Source organism: Magnolia sinica, chromosome 8, assembly GCF_029962835.1.
Source record: "Magnolia sinica isolate HGM2019 chromosome 8, MsV1, whole genome shotgun sequence".
NCBI classification, from domain to species: domain Eukaryota; kingdom Viridiplantae; phylum Streptophyta; class Magnoliopsida; order Magnoliales; family Magnoliaceae; genus Magnolia; species Magnolia sinica.
In genome coordinates this window covers 32,668,108-32,689,194 of record NC_080580.1, presented here as the reverse complement: position 1 = coordinate 32,689,194, position 21,087 = coordinate 32,668,108, and the positions used below count along the sequence as shown (strand labels likewise).

General features: G+C 36.9%; 1 pseudogene; it reads left to right on the top strand.

The window, feature by feature from the left end:
- The window catches only part of LOC131253198 (protein REVEILLE 8-like), a 51,234-nt pseudogene that overhangs the window by 24,496 nt on the left and 5,651 nt on the right, over positions 1-21,087 (top strand).

Below are 21,087 nucleotides of genomic sequence, written 5' to 3'. Positions count from 1 at the left end.
GTCGAATGAGGCATCAAATGTTGACACGTGGTAGAGTGACAACGTGTTGTCGAATGAAGATGGGTTTCCTCCGAAAACACGTGCATTCAATGGTGGAAATTTGCTGGCCGTGGTCTTATCTCCAACACATGTGGACCACTTAAATTCTCTGAAGCGTGTGCGCCATGGCCACACATGGGACGCTCGGACCCCTTTTATCCTTTAAAAACGGCTTATTTCTTCCCCTTTGTCTATTCGAGAGCTCAGTATAGCTCCGGGAGAAGATTCACAGCAGGATTTGGGGGATCGTAGCTTAGGCACAGAGTTTGTCTATGCTGAGGAGCACTACCACCAAGATATTTCGTCACTTTCCATAGATGGAGGCAGGTTACTTCCCTACGAAGTTCAGTAGAACGTCTCAACTGTAGGTGGAGATGTGCCTCTAATTGTGGCATTGTTGGACTCGGAAGACCTAGGGGAAGGGAAGATGACATTTAGTAAGGTCCTAGCTATGTTGGAAGAGGCTATGATGGTGACGCTTCTCCAGTGTTCGCAATATCGATAATATCAACCGATATTATCGGTATCGCAGCCTAGCGATACGAAACCTGCAATATTTCCATCGGAAGCCTAAAAAATTCCACAAATTCAGTTATCGCACAATATATCGGTCGATATCACACAATATATCGCATATTTCGTGCAATATCATCGATATCCTCAGCTTGACAGAGTCACGGGTTCATTACAAAGGACTCACGAGTCCACTGTAGCCAACAACCCGCAACGACGATAAAAAGGGGCTGCATGTTTACCAGAAATTTTTATTTTTTATTTTTTAAAAAAGAAATAGAAGAAAAAAGAGGAAAAATCAGAGAGTACCTGTGGCCATAGCGATCGGAGATTCGGAGGTGGGCCATTCCATTGATTGACAGACGTAAGTTCGATATCCCTCCTTTTGCCGATTTTCTTCTATTTTTTCTTCGAAATAGGATATCTCAGAGATTCCGGCAAGAAATCGGGTCGGATTGAATGCGATTGACGAACCCTCTTCCTTCCGAAACCCTTCACTTTCAGAACCCTCGCCAAAATCTCGTTGCGGTAACCCTCGCGGCCCTCTTTCATTTCGAAAGGGAGGGAGATGGACGCGAATTTGGTTTCAACTGTTGAAGAGAAATCGAATTAGGTACTGAGTTACTCAATACGCTCTTATCGTGCTGAGTAAACTCTACTGGGCCCACTGTAAATGTTTGTGGTTTATCCACACCATCCATCCGTTTTTCCTGATCAGTTTAGGGGTTGATAAAAAGTTTGAAGCTTATCCAGAGCTCTAGTGGACCATACCACAGGAAACAATGGAAATAATTATTTCCACCGTTGAAACCTTTCTAGGCCGATATATCAGGTTTATTTGTCATCCAAACGGTTCATAAGATCACGTTAACCGTGGATGAAGGGAAAAAAACAAATATAATGTTGATCCAAAACTTTTATGGGCCCCAAGAATTTTTCAACGGTAACATTCAATTCACACTGTTTCATGTGGTGTGGTCCATTTTAGCTCTATATACGCTTAGATTTCGATCTAAGGACCTAAAATTATCTAGTATAATGGTTGGACGGATTGGATAAAATACATAAATAACACTGGACCCCACATAGTTTACTCACTATGCTCATCGTACTTAGTTACTCAGTAAGCCATTTACTGACTAAACTCTGTTGGGCCCACATTGATTGTATGTGGTCTATCCACACCGTCCATCTGTTTTTAAGGATCATTTTAGTCGTTGATCCCAAAATTGAAGCACATCCAAACCTCAAGTGGACTATACCAAAGGAAAGAGTGGAAGTATTGATGTCCATCGTTGATGCCTTTCTAAGGCTTGTCATCCAAGATATTCATAAGATCACACAGACAGGGATCTTTTACTTGCGAAAGGAAATAAAAAAATATCAGCTTGATCTAAAGCTTTCGTGGCCCCCAAGAACTTTACAACGGTAGAATTTCAATTCACACTATTTTTGGTGGTGTGTTCCACTTGCGATTTGTATATGCTTCATTTTTGGGATAGAGCCCTAAAATTATCTGGTAAAATGGATGGACGAGGTGGATAAAATGTATATATATATATATGATGGTGGGCCCCATAGAGTTTCTAGGGAAACGGATTGGCTACTTCCCTTGCCACCAGCCAATGGCTGGTGGTCGGTGTTCTGTGGGCCCCACAATAATGTATGTCTTTAATCCATGTCGTCCATATATTTTAATAGATCATTTTATGGTATGGGACCAAAAATGAGGTAAATAAAAATCTCAAGTGGACCACATTACAGGAAACGGTGTTGAATGAACTTCGACCATTAAAAACTTTTTGGGGGACATAAGGGTTTTTGATTAAGCTGATCTTTGTTTTTTCTCTTCATCTGAGTCTGTATGACCTAATCAACAGGTTGGATGTCAAATAAACAGTTCAGTGGGCCTTAGGAGGATTTTAATGGTGGATATCCAATCACTATTGTTTTCCTGTGGTGTGGTCCACCTGAGATTTATATTCCTCTCATTTTTTAGATGAATCCCTAAAATGATCTGTAAAAAATGGATGAACGGAATGGATGAAACACATACATCATGGTGGGGCCCACAGAGCACCGACCACCAGCCCTGTGAAACGGGAGTAGCCAATCCGTTCTCGTACGCTAGGGAGAGAGTGACGCACACCGTTGAAACCTTCTTAAGGTTCACTATGATGTTTTTTTTTTTTTGAGATCCAACTCGTTGATAAGTTAAATAATGTTTTAAATAAGGAAAAAGACAAATATCATCTTAATCAAAAACTCTTGTGGCCCTTAGAAGTTTTAAATGATAGGTGTCACTCTTTCCACTGTTTTCTATGGTGGGGTCCAGTCGAGATCTGTATCTAACTCATTCTTTGGGTCATGTCCTAAAATGATCTCTTCAAATGGATGGACGGTGTGGATACAAAAAATACATCATGGTGGGATCCACCATGCAGATCATCCCGCCAGTGACTCAAGGTCTATCAGGTGGGCCATATGACATGGAGCTTCATATGTGCCCTTCCCAGACCCATATCAATTACAGACTGTGACGATTACGCAGTAACCACGGATGGGCATATTGATTCAGTTCGGTGAGGATGAGTACCAGCATTATGTTAGGGAGTATCTTAACTGGTACCACTCTACTATGACCTGGGCACAATATTGTCGATTTGTGGAGCAGCAGTACTATTCCCAGCCCCGTCGAGATAGAGACGATGATTACAAGCCACCGCGCAACTCTATCTGGGTCTAGGCCACAACCAGTCCCATCATTGATATGTATATTTTTCAATTTTTACTTCTTATTTTACTTTTCAATGAATTGATTGTGTTTTCATACTTTATAAATATCATGCATTCAATTTAAATATAGTTGCATTAGTTCAGTTAAACAACGCATAGCTTAAGACCCTATACAAAGGAAATTTATTATGTGCATCTTCTTTTTTTTTTTTTTTGAGATCTTATGATTTAAAAGTGTGTATTAAGGGCTTTTTTAACAATCCCCAAAGTTTCATTAAAAAATTCAACCATTTTCCCAATGTTTCCCCATGTTTCCCAAAAAGTGTGATAAATTATGTGATACAAACGATATATCCCGTACGATAACCAATACATATCTGTATCCCAAGGGTGCAATACATGGTGCGATACCGATATTTCGAACATTGCGCTTCTCCATGCAGAGAAGATGGCAGAGGTGTCGACTTTGAGGGTATTAGTTGACAACGATTCGATCGCTGAGTACCTATCGACGACAGAGCACACTGGAGGAATTTTAGAGTAGTTTATATGGGCCGCCAAGGACATTCTAGAAAGGATTGTGGGTTTGGTGCGTTTATCTTCAATAGGGACGAGGATGTCTACCATTTTTATCAAATTGTTCAGACCAAGGGAGCTTAGCAACAACAAAATATTGTGGCTTTGAAACTTAAGAAGTCTCCCAAAGTAATGCATGAGCTGCTGAGTCTTGAATGCTCAATCAATTACGACGTGGTGGCTAACACTAGTAGCGGTAAAAGGGCGAGATATGAGAAAGATGATTTTTAATGATTATTCTATCCTGAAATGTCAGAGGCCTGGGTTGTAAGTTCAAGAGGGTGCAAGTCAGGAAAGTTTGCAAGAAAGCAAAGGCAAACATCATCACTTTCCAGGAATCCAAATTGCGGGTTGTTGAGAAAGGTGTGGTCGATTCTCTTTGGGAGGTTAAATCAAAGGAGTGAGAGTCTATTGATGCAATAGGAGCTGTTGGAGGGATTTTACTTTACTGGAATGCTGAGAAATGGAGGAAAGTTGATTGTTTTGCTAGGTCTTTTTCCTTGTCTGTATTGTTGCATGATATTGCTACGAGGTTTTAGTGGATTGTCTCAGCTGTTTATGGTCCTTGTTCCCATCCTTGAGCAATCAGTTTTGGGTTGAATTAGACAGCATGAAACAAAGGTGGTTAGAGCCTTGGTGCATTGGTGGTGATTTTAATGTGGTGCAGTTTTCTTTCAAGAAATCTAGGGGTTGATAGGTGACTAAAAGTATGAAGAATTTTCTGATTAGGTTAATGGCCATGAGTTGGTTGATTTGCCTTTAGGGGGAGTGATGCAGGACAATTAACCATTTACTCTAAAAGCTCGAACTGATAGAGCATGGCGAATTAATCCATTTATCTCATAGCCCAGGCCCCAAATTCATGGGTTAGGTCCTCAGCCGAACCCTCCTCGTGGGCACTAAAATCCATGGGTTCCGCCCCCACGTGGGTCCCATAGCCATGGGTTCCACCTCACACGGGCCCCAAATCCATGTTTTCCATGGGCCGCCCACCCTGTGTGTGCCCCTGCATCCCACAGGCCACCCCACTGGAGCCCGGTGTGAAAATGCCCCTACATTAGGGAGCCAAATTTACATAGCCTAACGGGCAAGCCGCTCCCTCGTTATCCTGTCTATACATATTTCTCGTTTCAACAGATTGGTTGGACCGTTTCCTGCTGGTTAACTAATGGGTCCTTCTAAGGATTGCCTTGGATCATCACCCTATTGTTTTGGAAGTGGTTGAAGAAAACTGGGGCCCTAGACCCTTCATATTTGAAGCTGCTTGGCTGGAGTCTGGAGATTGACGATTTTGCAGATTAATTGTGGAATGGTGGTCAAGGTAGATCACTTGTCTTTTATCTTTTCTGATAAGAATAGGCAAATCAAGGGACAAATCTAATTATGGATCAAAATAAATGGGATAGCGAGTAGGAATACAATCAATATTTGGATTTAAAGAAGCCTACCCTTTGGTGGACTGTGGAAAGACTGATGTTCATATATTTCTTCTTTCATACACCTTCAAATCTTGTTTAGTTGCTTGAGAATCAGAAACCACTTTATTTGTAGCATCATCACATGAAGAACATGCCTTTGGAACAAAACGAATTGGATCATAATCAAGAATAGGTACAGGAAGAACCATTGACTGGTTCTCTCCATGATCCTTTGAAAAATATGGAACATTTTCAAGAAACTTGACATCCATAGAAATATAAAGTTTTTTAACCGATCAGATCAAGACACTTATACCCTTTTTGGGAAGCTGAAAATCCCAAGAAAACATATTTAATAGCCCAATCTGACAGTTTATTTCAATGAGGATTCATATTGTAAACATAACAAATGCACCAAAGACTTGCAATGGAATTTCAGGAATAGAGTAGAATGCTGAGAAATATTGAATGGGGGACTGACTCTCAAGAACCATAGTAGGGAAACAATGAATTAAATAATAGGCAGTAAGGACAGCATCCAACCAAAGATACTTGGGAACATACATACCAATAAGAAGAGCATGAGTAATTTCTAGAAGATGCTTATTTTTTCTTTCAACAGTATCGTTTTGTTGTGGGGTATATACACAAGTAGTTTGAGAATTTATACGATGCTCCTGAAGATAAGACAATATAGAATGAGAAATATATTTCTTTGAATTATCAGTACAAAGGATTCCAATATTTATACAAAACTAATTTTTAGCCCAAGCATGAAACACTTTGAAAATTGAACCAACCTCGTCTCTATTTTCCCTCAAATAAATTCATGTCATATGAGAAGCATCATCAGTGAAAGAGACAGTATATAAATCCATTACAATTAATTGGAATCAGCCTCCATGCATCAGAATGAACTCACGAAAAAAAAAATATATATATATATATATTTGACTTTCTCTCCACAAAGGGATAAATAGACTCATGATGTTTAGCCAAAACACGGGCCTCACACTGGAAATTCTTGATATCATTAGACTCAACTGATTGACGCTACAAAGACTATAGGACTGAATTAGAAGCATGTCCAAAACGACAGTGCTAAAGATAAAGATCCTCCTTTTTACTGTAAGATACTAATTTGGCTTGAAGAATTTGAATGAAGAATGTATAACCCATCCTTCTCTAGTCCACTACCAAAAAACTTCTTCATTGTCAGATCCTGAAAGAAATAATGATCAGAAAAAAAATGTTACACTAAAATATAGATCCTTCATACAGACAATAGATTAGAAGCAATATTAGGGACTAGTAAGATAGAAGACAAGGAGAACAATGGTAAAGCCGAAACAGTACCTTCCCCCTTAACAAGTGTCAAAGTACCATCTGCTAACTTCACACGACCTAAATGAGGATCTGAGGTAAACAAAGATAAAGAAACAAAGGTACTTGTCTGTCGTATGATCAGTAGCCCCTCAAACAATTATCCAAGGCTGGACTAAGTAGCATGAAGAGCAATGAAGATATTAGCTTTTTTAGCCAAAGATTTAGATGGAGAGGCCTTATTCTTAGTGGCATCCTTGAGTAAAGCATCTTAGTCACTTTTTGAGAGATAGACCACATCCCAGCTGGTTGAACCACAGATGACTTTGTCAATGAAGCCGCTTCACCAACAGTACCCAGAAAGTCTTTATCATCTGTAGTAACTGAGTTAACAGAACGGTCTTGAGGTGGTTTACCATAAAGTATCCAACAATAATCAACAGTATGGCTAGATTGACCACAATGATTACACAAATGGTCTGCACAACGATTACTACCAACACCACAGCTCTCAAACCAAGATGAAATATATGGGTTAAAGAAGAAAAGAGGGTGAAAGATCAAGAGAAGAAGAAACAAGGAGGAAAAGAAAAGAAAAAAACCCTAGGAACTATCCAGGTGCTCTGATATCATGTAAAGTAGAAGTGCTTTTGGAAAAAGAGAGACTGCTAGGGCTGGAAGTCCGGCTCTTAATCTATTTATAAGACTAACATAACCAAACTACAAAAAATACCGTCAAGTAAAAGGGTAAAACTAGAAATAGAAAAAACCTTTAAAAAAAGATAAATATGATAGACCCAAAAGCCAATGGAAAAAACCGGGGGCCCATGACAAGGTCCATATATACTATAACAGATTTCATGCATGCTAAGTTGTTTACCCCACATAAGTGAAAGTAATCCCGTTAGATACCTAGGCGTGGTACCCAAGTGTTTTCCGATTTACTATACCAGAGAGGTCCAACTAATGATTTGGGCCATCCGTCATGTGAAACCCACCATTGATAACAATCCCTTATTGGAAGTCTTTTTTATTGGATGCTCCTAAGCTTTCGATCAATGGCCAGAAAAAGGTAAGTGCATATTGATTAGAACAAAGTTCTAATTTCTGATCTAAACCATCCATCATATGGCCGCTACCTTAGATTGCTGTCCTCATTTGAAGCCACTTTGATTCAATTAATGCCTAGGAAAAAGATCAATGCCTACGAAAATGAATCGCATGCCTTGATTATTGTTGGACCATGATGATCTCACTAGTGGATTCTCATTATTGCTTGTCTGAATATGTGTTAGAATAGAGTAGGCCATGGGCTTTGCTTAATAACTCAAGTACGGAGGGGTATTTTTGTAATTTTTCTTTTATTACGAAAACCTTAATAATAAAATAGAGAGGCTAGGGGTATGAGAGGCTATTTCCAGCCCTTCTTTCTCTTGTTTACTCCCATATTCTCTCTCAATCCTACTCAAGAACATGTATCAAAAAGTGACTGATCTAGTACCTTGTGTCTTCCCTCACTTTCTCTCTCCTCTTTTTTCTTCTATTTCTACAAGGTGAAATCCTAAATTGTTTGGGCTGGTTTACACAAATCACCTTTTTCTCTTTATTCAATCAGCATATGGGTGGGTTGTGTAGTTGTCCCATAAGTGTACTTGAGGCCCACTTACGTATACAAGCAATCGTGATGGTTCAAAATGGGCCATCGTGTGTCTATGGCTAGATTTGAAGATCCAGTGTGTGTACGTAGAAGTCATCTATGGATAGATTTGAATATCAAATATGCGTATAGAAGTCGCGAATGAATGTAAACCATTTTTTTGTATTTATTATCAATTGGTTTGTACATGTATGGTGGTGATCATTGGTTTATGTTCTCTTGAAGCAAGTGTTGAGTAAGTTAAATTCAAGTTCTCCCCTGTGTATTTGATTTCTTCTCTCCCTGTGTTGAGACTGATGTCAAGGATAGTCTCCTGTCTCTGAGTCGATTAATCTTCATTACATTGGCCAAACTTAACAATGTGAATTATTTACAATGGGCCACATCCGTGGAAGTGTTTCTTACAAGAAAAAAGAAATTTGAAGTATCTAACGTCCCTTAACTTGCTGAAATTAAAAGTTGCAACAAATAGAAATTTAGATGCAAATAAATGAGCTAAGGCATGCATATGTAGAGATAATGATCTAAGAAAAAAAAAAAACCATTTTTGCTGAATTTTATCAACTAACACTATTCATTCCGGAAATTACCTAAAAATAAAAATTATAAAAAAAAAAAAGAAAAAAAAAAGAAAATGAGATGCAAAAATCTGATCTAAGGCATGTTATACTACATTTATTCCAACTATCCACACTCAAAAGAAAAGAAAAAAGAAAAAAAAAAATCCAATTTTTTTGAATTTTATGAACTAACATTATTCATTCCACAAATTAGCGAAAATAAAAATTTAGAAAAAGTAAAAAATGAGATGAAAAAATATGATCTATGGCATGCATGTGTAGATCTAAAAATTCTATATGTATTCAAGTTCCAACCATCCACACTTGAAAGAAAAGGGGGAAAATTGCTGAATTTTATGAATTGACACTATTCATTCCAGAAATTACCTGAAAATAAAAAATTAAAAAAATTAAAAAAAAAAAGAAAGAAAATGAAATGCAAAAATCTTATCTAAGGCATTCATGTAGATCTAATGATTCTACATGTATTCCAACCATCAATAATCAAAAGAAAGGAAAATGAATTGTATGAACTGAGACTATTCATTCTAGAAATTACCCGAAAATAAAAAATAGAAAATGAAGTGCAAAAATCTTATCTAAGGAATGCATGTGTAGATCTAATGATTCTACATGTATTCCAACCATCCACACTTAAAAGAAAAGGGGAAATTTTTCAGCTAAATTTTATGAACTGACACTTCATTTTAGAAATTACCCAAAAATAGAAAAAATTAGAAAAGATAGAAAATGAAATGAAAAAAATCTGATCTAAGCATGCACATGTAGATCTAATGATTTTACATGTATTCCAACCATCCCAACTTAAAAGAAAAGAAAAAAAAAAAAAAAAAAGGATGTTTGCTGAATCTTATGACTTGGCACATTTCATTCCAGAAATTACTTAAAAATAGAAAAAATACAAAAAAAAAAAAAAAAAACCATGGGATGCAAAAATATGATCGAAGGCATGCATGATTCAACTTGTATTCTAACCATCCACACTCAAAAAAAGAAAAAGAAAAAGAAAAAAAAAAGAATTTTGCTGAATTCATATAAATAACAACAAAATTACAAAAGGACAAAGAAAAAGAAAATTTCTAAACACGATCCCAAATCAACCAAAAATCTTCTAAGATGTGATCTTGAATATAATTATTTTCAACAAGAAAGAACCAAAAAAGAAGAAGAAGAAGATGGATTTTTACCTCTGTTTTCGATTTTCCCAAAATGTGGCCCCCAGACTACGATTTGTCCAAACTACTTTGATTTCGTATTTTAATCTCCAAAGAATGCACAAAAGTGGTTGAAATTGCCTTAGAATCACTCCCATAAACTAAAAACATGAAAAACAATCATAGAAAAGTTGAGGGACCGTTCATTCCACCCTTTGTAATGGCTTGTTACGGTATCGTTTTTCAAGGAGCGGCCGTTACACGCCCGTATCACATAACGAGTATCACCAATACCATTTCAGTATGGCCTTTACGTAACCATATTTGCAAGCCTTGACACACTCAAAGAAGGGTGTACATTTTTAATTTGTTCAGTAAACAAAAAGTAACAAGCACTAAGTATTTAAATAAGGTTGGAAATTTCTCTCTCTCTCTCTCTCTCTCTCTCTCTCTCTCTCTCTCTCACACACACACACACACACAAACACAAAAGCACATAATCAAAGGTGCAAATGTTTATTTTGTTGGACGGCCTGTTACGGTATTGTTTTTTAAGGGGGCCGTGACACCCCCATATCCTGTAACGGGTATCACTGATGTCGTTACATTACCGTTGTTACATAATCATTTTGCACACCTTGACACACAGAAGGGTGCACAGTTTTATTTTTTTCAATTAAGAAAAAAAAAAAAAAAACCAATAATGACCAGTGTTGTCAAATCCTACGATTTACGATATACGATTTGAGTCAAATCTTAAGGAAAGCGATTTGAATCCCTTTTTATATTAATCTTGCGATTTTATGATTTGAATCCTATGATTTACAATTCAAATTATACTTGTTTTCTTCTATTTTAGGTTTCACTTGGCTTTCATTTTATATTTTTAAAGTGGTTGGAGCATTAAGAATCATTTAGAAAAAACCTTTCAAAAAAAAAAAAAAACGAATCTTTTAGATAAGGCAAATTATTATTATTATTATTTTTTTTGTTCTTTATAAAAGATTAAATTATATATATTCTCTTCAACGTTAAATCATAGAGGTTTTTTTTATTATATATATAATGATTTCTTACTTCTAAACTGGTCGAAACACCAAATTGATGCATGACTTATGTGGAATGTTTTTATGGATGCTTACGATCATGTTGACGTATTTATTGTGAAATGATGGTTAGAAATCAAAATATCTTTTTTTGTCGGTCTACATAATCAAATGTCGCTTTTCCAATGTGATTTTACATTCAAGAAAGGTAATAAGAACATAAATATTAAAGGATCCTTGTATGTTATTTAAGGAAATTTTCTTGAAAGAGAAAAAAAGGGGAAAGATAAGAGTCCTTTAACACTATCACAACATGGTATTACATGGTGCATATTGATGGCAAAAGATTATTGCCAAGTTTTAATTTTTTCTGATTTATTTACATTTTTCATATTTTTAAGAAAAACATCAAAAAAATCTTACAATTTACGATATGATTTGCAATTCGATATGATCCAAGCCCTATTACAATATGCGATACAATAACGATTTTGACAACATTGGTAACAACCACTAAGTATTACCATTCAAAAAAGACGGGAAAAAAAACCCGCATCTAAGGATCATGGTGTGCTGTAAAGGCCGTTACGAGGCTGTAAAGGCCATCACGTAAAGGTAACGGTGGCAACCGTTACACGTTACGGGTTTGTAACAACCGTAACAACCGTTATGGAAAACAATGACCTGTAATTTCCATTAATGGCACGTTACGTCCCCTATAAAGGCCATAATAGCCCCGTAATGGTCTATTACGGAACATATACAGGTTTTTCATACTTTTTAATCAACATTGCGAGGCAGATACAAGTTTTCGAGGGTTTTTTCAATAACGGGGTCGTAATAGCCATTATGCCCCATATCATAGAGGTAACGGTGGTGGTCGTTACGGCCACCATTACCGTTACGGAACACCTTGCTAAGAATGGTATTTAGATAAGTTTATTATGTTTCGTAAAAACTAAGTATTACCACTTAAAAAAGAAAGAAAAATACTAAGTATACTATTTAAGGGCGTTTTAGTGATTGTATGATGCAAGTAATGGCGTCTAAGTATGATGGGGACATCATGCACACACCCCCTCTACTCACGTACTCGAGGAGGAGGCAGGCCCTACTTTCAATTTGGATCGACGACGACATCTTTAAAGGGCCTCATAATTAGAGGGCTGCATTATGGAGCTTTGGAGTGGACCTGATCATCACATAGATTCTACCATCGGATCTCACGATCGTGGCCCACTACTTTAAATGATTTAGGATTTTTGAGTTTTGAGTATTTTTGTTATTAGAAACTTCATGAATGACTTTAAGTGCTTAGATTAGTATTTATTTGCTTTAGCTTTGGTATTATTATGCGCACATGATGCAAAGGTAATTCTGTCTTTTTTGGGTTTAGGGTTTTCTTATAAATATAGAAATCCCATGTAGGTATGGCAATGAAGTTTATGAATAAAATTCCTGCGTTTTCTTCCTCTCTCTCTTTGGGTTGAAGAATCAAATTAGGTGTGAAACCCTCACTTCCTCGAAGGGCTAACTACCGTGGTGTGAAGCCACACTCGTTCCAAATCACACCCCACATCCATCATCTTCTACATCCTTTCCATCTTCAGAATCACCCTCTCTCGTAACCAAGTTCTCTTCTACAGCAAGGTACTAGCAGATTTCAGATTCTGGCCCATTTGAGGGGCTGAAACTTCGGTGGAATATTACGCACAAACCGTGCATTGAATCGACACGAAGTTTGGCATGGAAGTAGTCCAACCCTGGCCGATCCTAGCCTAGAAGTCAGTTTTTGACTTTGTGGGCCCCACACACGTGCGGACGATTGGACACGCACGTGCGCCTAGGGCCATCTGTTGTCCAACGCGTGTGGTTCATCCCAAGTTCTCTTTTTCCTCTATTTCCTTCTCTTTTGACTAAAAAAACACCTTAATCTAAATCCCTAACCCTAAAGAGTCTCAAATCCCAATTATCCCTAATTTTCAAACCCTAGATTTTTTCCCAAATTGAAACTTAGTGAATCTCTTGAGTTAGGAACAATTCTTTGCAAGAATGGATGATTCATACACTCCTTTGGGTTTATTTGGCTTATAATTTTATTTGATCCAGCCCTAAAGTTGTGTAGGCTTGGACCCCCATAGATTCCCCTTTTTAAATGATTGATAATATGTAGGATGTGGAATTTTGTGACTGTTTAAAATTGGTATAATCACAAGCTTAATTTCTTGCATCCCATATTTAATTTCGTGTCCTACATCAAAGTAGTTTCTCTTACCTCAGTTTTGCTTAGGCAGCTTTTTTTTATTTGAAAGTTGAATACACACACACCCCACATGGGTTCTTGAACCCATGACCTCGGTTTTGCTTAGGCTATTTATTCTTGGGTTTAAGTAGTTCTAACATCGAATATTGCCACAAGGAGAGTATAGACTGAAGGCTATTTTATTCCTTTAGTTATTCTATTGAAAGTTGTACCTATGCAAAGTTCAGTCATTTTCACCTGCTTTAGTATTTATCATGCATAGGAAGGACTTGTTACATGGATTAGTGTGGAATGTTCAGTGCTGTGCACATGGCAGCCCTTTTTGTTCTTTCTTTTTTCCTTTTAAAAAATAAAAATAAAATTAGAACAACCATCGAGTTGGTTCTGAGGCTGTTGTTGTGAAAGCCTTTCCTTTATATATTATATAGGCTACCATATAATTTGTTTCTCTACTGATTTCAATTTTCAGATTCGAAGCCATGCCCAGAAATATTTTTTGAAGGTTCAAAAGAATGGTATAATAGCACACGTGCCTCCTCCTCGTCCAAAGCGCAAAGCAACTCACCCTTACCCACAAAAAGACTCCAAAAATGGTATCTTAGTCTTATCATCAAGGTCTAGATTTTATTTTTTTTTATGGTAAATCTGAAATGAAATTAGTTTTATATATTGATATCCTGACTTGATACTTTTTCTTTACAATGAATCTGACTTGCTACATTTTTGAGTGTTTGGCAGCTTTAGTGCCATTGCAAGTATCTACAGCTTATCCTTCTGCATTGAGTTGTCTTTCCATGGGATGACACAACTACACTTATAAATACTGCCTCAAGCGTGCATGTTCCCTCCCAAGAAAATTACACTGCCCTTGAAGGAGTTGAAGGCATGCATAAGTTCTTAATATGTTCCTTAGACAATTTTTCATCTTAATGTGCCTTGGACTGAAAATCTACTACTTATTAATGGTTTACAACTTATGTAGAAGATGAGTCATGGGGATAGCAGGGAGAGATAATCGCAATTTTTGCATTGGAAGTTCAACTCAAATATTAGGAAACTGTGAAACGCCTGGGCAAGGGAGTCAAAGTTCATTATGTCATGGTATTCTTGACAATGACTATCGAATCTTATCCATTTTCCAGATTGACCGATCACTTGCTAAGGCAACTTTTTCCTCAGCTAAATGTTTACCTTAAAAAATATGCATTTAATCACCGTTCATTTACTTAGATTATCATGCCCAGGGCCTTTTTTTTTTTTCCTTCTTCCTTTTTTCTTTTTTGGCTTCATTTGCAGCCAATCTTTGGTTTATTATTTAGTGTTATATCTGTACATGTTGTATACTCATTTCCCTGTAAGTTGGGTGGCACTGCCAGAAAGCATGTTGCTGACCTGAAAACTTATTTGTCTTGCCACGATTTTTTATTATTATTTTTTTTTTTTTTGGTTTGTAAACTCTGTTGTTTCTTCTCATAGTTCATTGATCAGATGAGTCAATCAATTCTAAATGATTTTAATATTACTCAACGACAATAAAACAGTCAAGCTTCTTATGATTTATATCCAGGGTGGAAGGGGATTTTATTAAATATGAATTTAATTTTTTAGCATCTCTTATACTTGTATTCTCTTATACTTGTATTCTATTTGCATTCACTCTACATATTCATGATTGGCATTTAGGTTTTGTTGAAAGAGGATTGCCATTTGCAGCTGCCCATTTGCATGTGCTGGACGCTTGTTGGCATGGTACTAGTTGTGCGAGATCCATGAAATGCATCAGGTAGGCTCTCAATGAATGTGTCCTAGCATAAAATCAAGCTTATCCACACACCAGATGAGTCACATGTACACATTTAATGTGGTCCTATCCTTTTTCTCTAACAATCTATTTTTTGTACAGGTGTGGCCCACCACATGAGTGCATGGACCAGATTTTAGTCTAGGAAACTTTGGAGCCCACCTGTGGAACAAATTGAAACTCAAAATACATCTCATGTCAGCACATCTGTGGGCACATGTGTTCGGAAAATTCAGATGTGGTCGCAAATGGCATTCCTTGTATTAGAAAGAAAGAAGACTTTTAAAATTCCTTTGCATGGGAAAGGTTATCAACATTTAATACACTAAATCTAGATAAAATCTTATTTCCTGGGAAACTCAAATGAAGTACATGTACAACGCATAGCTCATGATCTTCCTATTTTCCTATTCATAATTGGCTTCATCTAATCATTATCCCAACTAATTGGGGTGCCTGTGTTCCCACTAATGTAGTAAATACTAAACTAAATAGGCTAATGAAATCCTCATTATATTGATATTCTGGGAATACTTGTTGCTAGAATACATGATCAAAGGAATTCTTGTTGCTCTCGTAGGTCAATATTGATGTCCTATTTCATTGTGTCTATATTTTGCAGGAATACCAGACTTTGCTGAAGTATACGACTTCATTGGCAGTATCTTTGATCCATCTACTAAGGGTCATATGCAGAAACTTAAGGAGATGACTCCCATCAATGTTGAAACCGTAAGTTTTCTAGAATAAATCTTCAATTTCATGATCCGTGTCACAATATTTCACTCGAGGGAAGATCTAATGGGGAATTGGATTAATGTGATGCAATTTTCTAAGGTAGGGAATCTATGGGATGGCCGCTGACCATCCTTTCACTGTTGTCCCCTTCGTTTCCTGCTTTCATTCTAATAAAGTTTAGTTTACTATCCCAAAAAAACAAAATAATATAAGTGTGTAATGACTAATGATGTCCTTTTTAACATCCCCTGAAGCTTCATTGAAAAATTCGACCACTTTCACAATGTTTCCCAAAAACAGCGAAACATTATGCGACACATCCGATATTTCCCATGCGATAACCGATATGCTTCCACATTCCAAGAGTGTGATATATTCGTTATGCAATAATCAATATGTTTCTGTATCCCAAGGGTGTGATACATCTGTCGATACCGATACTGAAAACATTGGCGATACTAATGTTTTCGTGTCCCAAGGGTGTGATAGATGCATTGATACCGATACAGAAAACACTGCAGTTACAAGTTACAACTGATATAAAACACAAACTGACTTTTAATAACAATCCTTATTCTAAATTATGATAGTCCTAGGGTACACTAATTAGCATTGCTTACAAGATACAGTTATGGTACATTAAAGGAAACAAAACTCCTTGGTACTCCTGCCACCAATATGCCCCCACTAGCTGGAGAACATGTGTCCATCATGCCCAGCTTGCCCGTGATATGAAGCAATTGAGAGTGCAAGAGAGGCTTTATTAACACATCAGCTAGTTGCTCTTTAAACTTGATGTATGGAGTGGCAATTTCTTGGGACTCATTTTTCTCGTAAATGAAGTGACAATCTACCTCTATATGTTTAGTTCTTTCATAGAACATGAGTTTTGAGATGTATGGATAGCAATTTGGTTTTCACGCCCCATTCTAATAGGTTCATGAACTCGAACCATAACCTATCCATCAGCTTCTTGAGCCAGAAGTACTCACAAGTGGATCAAGCAACCTCCAGTTGCTTTTTTAACTTTTCCAATTATCCAGATTCCCTACGACAAACATGCAATATCCAGAGATAGATCACCAATCGTTTGAATTGTCAATCCAATCAAAATTGCAATAAGCTTCAATTTTTATGGGAACCCATTTCCCAAAATTTTGACTTTTGAATGGGAACCGATTTCCTAAAATTTTGTGACCAATCTTAAAGATGGAAATCATAAATTGAACAAATTTTGGGAATTTGATTCCCATGGGAACTCATTTCCCACCCTTTGCCCAAACACAATTTCAGCCCCTCACTAAGGAATCCATTTCCCAGTGGCTAGATTCCCAAGAGCCAAACCATCCTTAAAGGAAAGTAAACATCCAATATGGCCTCATGCAACTGTTTTATTTTGGGACCCCATAGAGGTCCATGCAACTTTGCCTTGCTTCTGTATTTAACACATGCATGGTTTATCTGCTTCACTCTAGGTCAGTTAAGACTTTGAAATTTATATATAGAGGTATTCCAAGCCCTTTTATTTTTTGCAAGGCAAAGATGCTTGTACAATGTGGGGGCTTCTCGAGATTTGATTTGTATAAATCATTTAATGACACCAGTTGTTTGACATGGAGGTTTTTATTGACTGAATAATAACTGATTCTTTGCTGATACATATACTAAGATCTATTTGGCGACTTATGCAGGTTTTGTTATTGATGAGAAACCTCACTCTCAATTTGTCAAGCTCCAACTTTAAACAGTTTGTGAGTACCCCTTTCCATGTTGATATTGAACAGACAAGCTCTAGGCATGTGACTCTTTTTCCTTAATTCATAACCCATGAAATTTCGAGTCAATAGGTTCGATGCTTTATTCTTCTGATGTTTGCATAGGTTTTGGAGGTATCTTTATCTTTTACATTTTATTTCAATGTTTAGGCCATAAGATTCACACATTTTCTTGGCTGTCGACAATTTCCTTTTGGTAAATTGAGCAGTTGGTTAAGGCAACCAAAACTTAACACAATAAAATCCAATAGGGCTAGATCCTATGAAACGCCCTTTGGATGAGGATTAAAAATGTTTCTTTGCAAAATGCAGCATTGTTTGTGTTGTAAAAGACACTTAAGTTTTTTACGTGATTTCAAAGTGATGTTAGTTGTATCTTTAATCAAATTCTCTTTGGAAGGTCCATTTTGTTGATTTATGAAGTTGGGTTCAAAAGGGAAAGATGTGACATGGATGCATTATTTATGTATAGAGAGAATTGATTAATCTTGGATGTGAGCCTAGATGACCTTGTTGGTATGTCTAGAATTGTTCCGAGCACTATACGTTGCAGTGTTTTAAATAGAGTCACTACGTAGTTTGTAACGTATTCTATGTAACATGCAAAAAGGTGTGTTTCCCCCATAGAGTATACTACATGGGCTGTAGTGTACACTAGCTTCATAGCATGTATTGTATGTGGTGTATGCTACACTGTACTTTTTTTTAAAGCACATTTTTATATGTTGTTAGTTCCAGTTTCGATGTAAAATGGTGGTGACATATTCTTCTCACACGTGGAGCTATCCAAATCATCCAAACAGTGAATCACCGAATCCTATTGTAGATGGAGAATATTTGTACTTTTACCCATATCAAACAATCTTAACCATCTTTAAATGGACCTCCATGTGTATGGTTGTCATATCATAAATGGGATAGAACTCACACTTTACCAATAACTTGAAAACTAAAACAAACGGGTTTTCGCTTGAAACCCTAAGTCGATGCAAGTACCCCTCTACCCCAAATCCCTTTCTTCAATTCTCTCAATCTACAAAGCCATTTAAGGGGAATCGAACCTGCAAAAAGGTCCATCTGTTGTATTTTCAAGATCATTGGAGCTCAAACGAAGGAGAAAATCAAATTTCACCCTTTTCACATCTAAACAACTCTGAAGCTCAAAAATCCAATTTTTTTCATTTATTGAATCTCTTCATGCACGCACGCATGGGTGTGCAAGGCTGTCCATGTGGACAACCACTTCCCCTTTGTTTTTGCTTTGTTTCTCCCATAAAACCCTAACCCTAACGCCCTATTCCATCCCTCCTTGAGACCCTAACCCTAATCTCAATATCGGCCATGTTACAATAACAATAATATTGCAATTTGACGATATAATCGTTGGTGTGTGTGCGTGTGTAAAAATAAAATAAAATAAATGAATGAACAATTTGAACACCGCATATGACCATGCGCCCATAAAATATTTGAAATGGAAAGTTTTTTAATAAATAGATTTTTGGCAATATCGATACATTGGCAATATTATTGAAATATCACCGATACACCAGCGATACAAGCAACACCTGGAATTTACACAGTCGAAAATATTGGCGATACATTGGTGATACTTAGCGATACATCACTGATAGCTGGAATTTCTGAGACTACCAGTGTTATCGGTATCGCCAAGCTGGAGATAGAGATAATATCGGAGATATTTTGATAATATTGGGGATACTCTGAACAATGGTTTGAAGTGAATGCATACATTCATGAAGTGAAATCAAAGTATCAAGTAGGCTTGCGGCCAGCCCATGTTTCATACCTGCTCGGCTGCTGCATATGCAATCATCCCTACATGATTCTAATAGGTCTGCATTAGCCCAGCATGCTGTCTACCTACAGATCTTTAACTATGTATAATGCTTGGATATTATATATAAATGGGTATTATCATATCAATATTGATTAACAAATTTTGCAGTATTTGGCACGTTAATGTAATCTGTAATCTGTGCCCGTCAATATATACATCGTCATAAGAGATCCCTATTCAATGGTTGCAAGTCTAACAAAGTCAAAACCCCGCTTCCATCTGTGTTGGACCCCGATTTGCTCTGAGTGGAATTCTTTTTCAAAATAAACCACAACAAAAGTAGGTAGAAACAAAATTCAGATATGTTTTAAAATCACATTTCAAATCTGTTAAGATTCTATAGTCAAACTCGCTCAGCAGAATTGTTAAATCTTCAATGCCAGAATACGATCTGTCTAGTCATCCCTATGAATATTGGGAGCAATTAATGAATCTGAGAAATTATTTATATCACTTCCATTCCATTAAAAAAATTCTCCGATTTTCAAGGACAATGTATACAAAATCGAAGTGTGAATCTGTCACTAGAGCAGAAATTTTCAAGAACAGATTGTAGGTGTATTGTGAAAGGAATGTGCATATGCATCTATCTCACAGAAATGGATTTCGAGCACAGTGACAGCAATCTGTAAGTTAAAGAAGCCATCTTCCAACATTGGAAATAATTACTGCGCCAAATTCTGAGCAAATTGTACCCAACGAAGGCACATCAATGCCATCACAATTACATAGTCATTGCATTCCTCTCGAAACTACAGGAGGAAGCCACTTATTTGAAGGGGACATGAAAACTCAGCAAGCCCTTCCCATATAAAAGCAAAATCATTTGTTGACAAGTCTATTGAGCATGGGATGGGATCAATTACTGACATGAATACATGCCACACTATGTTTCTGTTACACTTCAAGCGGACTTAGTCATCTTGGGTAATTGGATAACTAGTATCATTTGGATACATTTTTGTCTTTTTATGAGATTTTCCCCCCACCCCTATGAATTTCCCAAGACTTCCAACCCCAGACCAGTTTGGGTTTTGATTTTTGGACCTACGGCTTATTTAGAGGTTCTCAACTTGTGATGATTTCTAAATCTACATTCAACACACAATATCATTTGATAAATATTTTTCAATGACTGCACTTTAAGTTGTTAACGATATAAATCCTTGCACTTTCTGTGCTTGTATCCTTAGAATGGTTGGTTTATTCACTTCAACTTTCCTTTCCTGATAACAAATACCTATCTACTTTGCGTAGGTAGAGCTACCATCCTTTGTACTTCTGATATTGCTTCTTGTAATACTCTAGTTGTTACCAATACAGCAAACCAATTCAAAACACTTAGCAAACACTAAAACTTAATCCTGTGAAGTCTGAATGAAGGTACCAGCCGGGTCTTTAGGAAGCATGAACTTAGGTGGATGTATACAGCTCTTGACAACTTATGCTATAGCTTAAGAAACTTATCCATGTACTGCTTCCCTGTATTTTTCGTGTGTAATTAAGTGAAGCTCTTGTCAACAAAAGAGAGAGAGGCCATGTTCATTTTATATTTCTGCATGTCACTACACATACGTGAGGCTTCTACCCATGTCCTCTGGGGGGA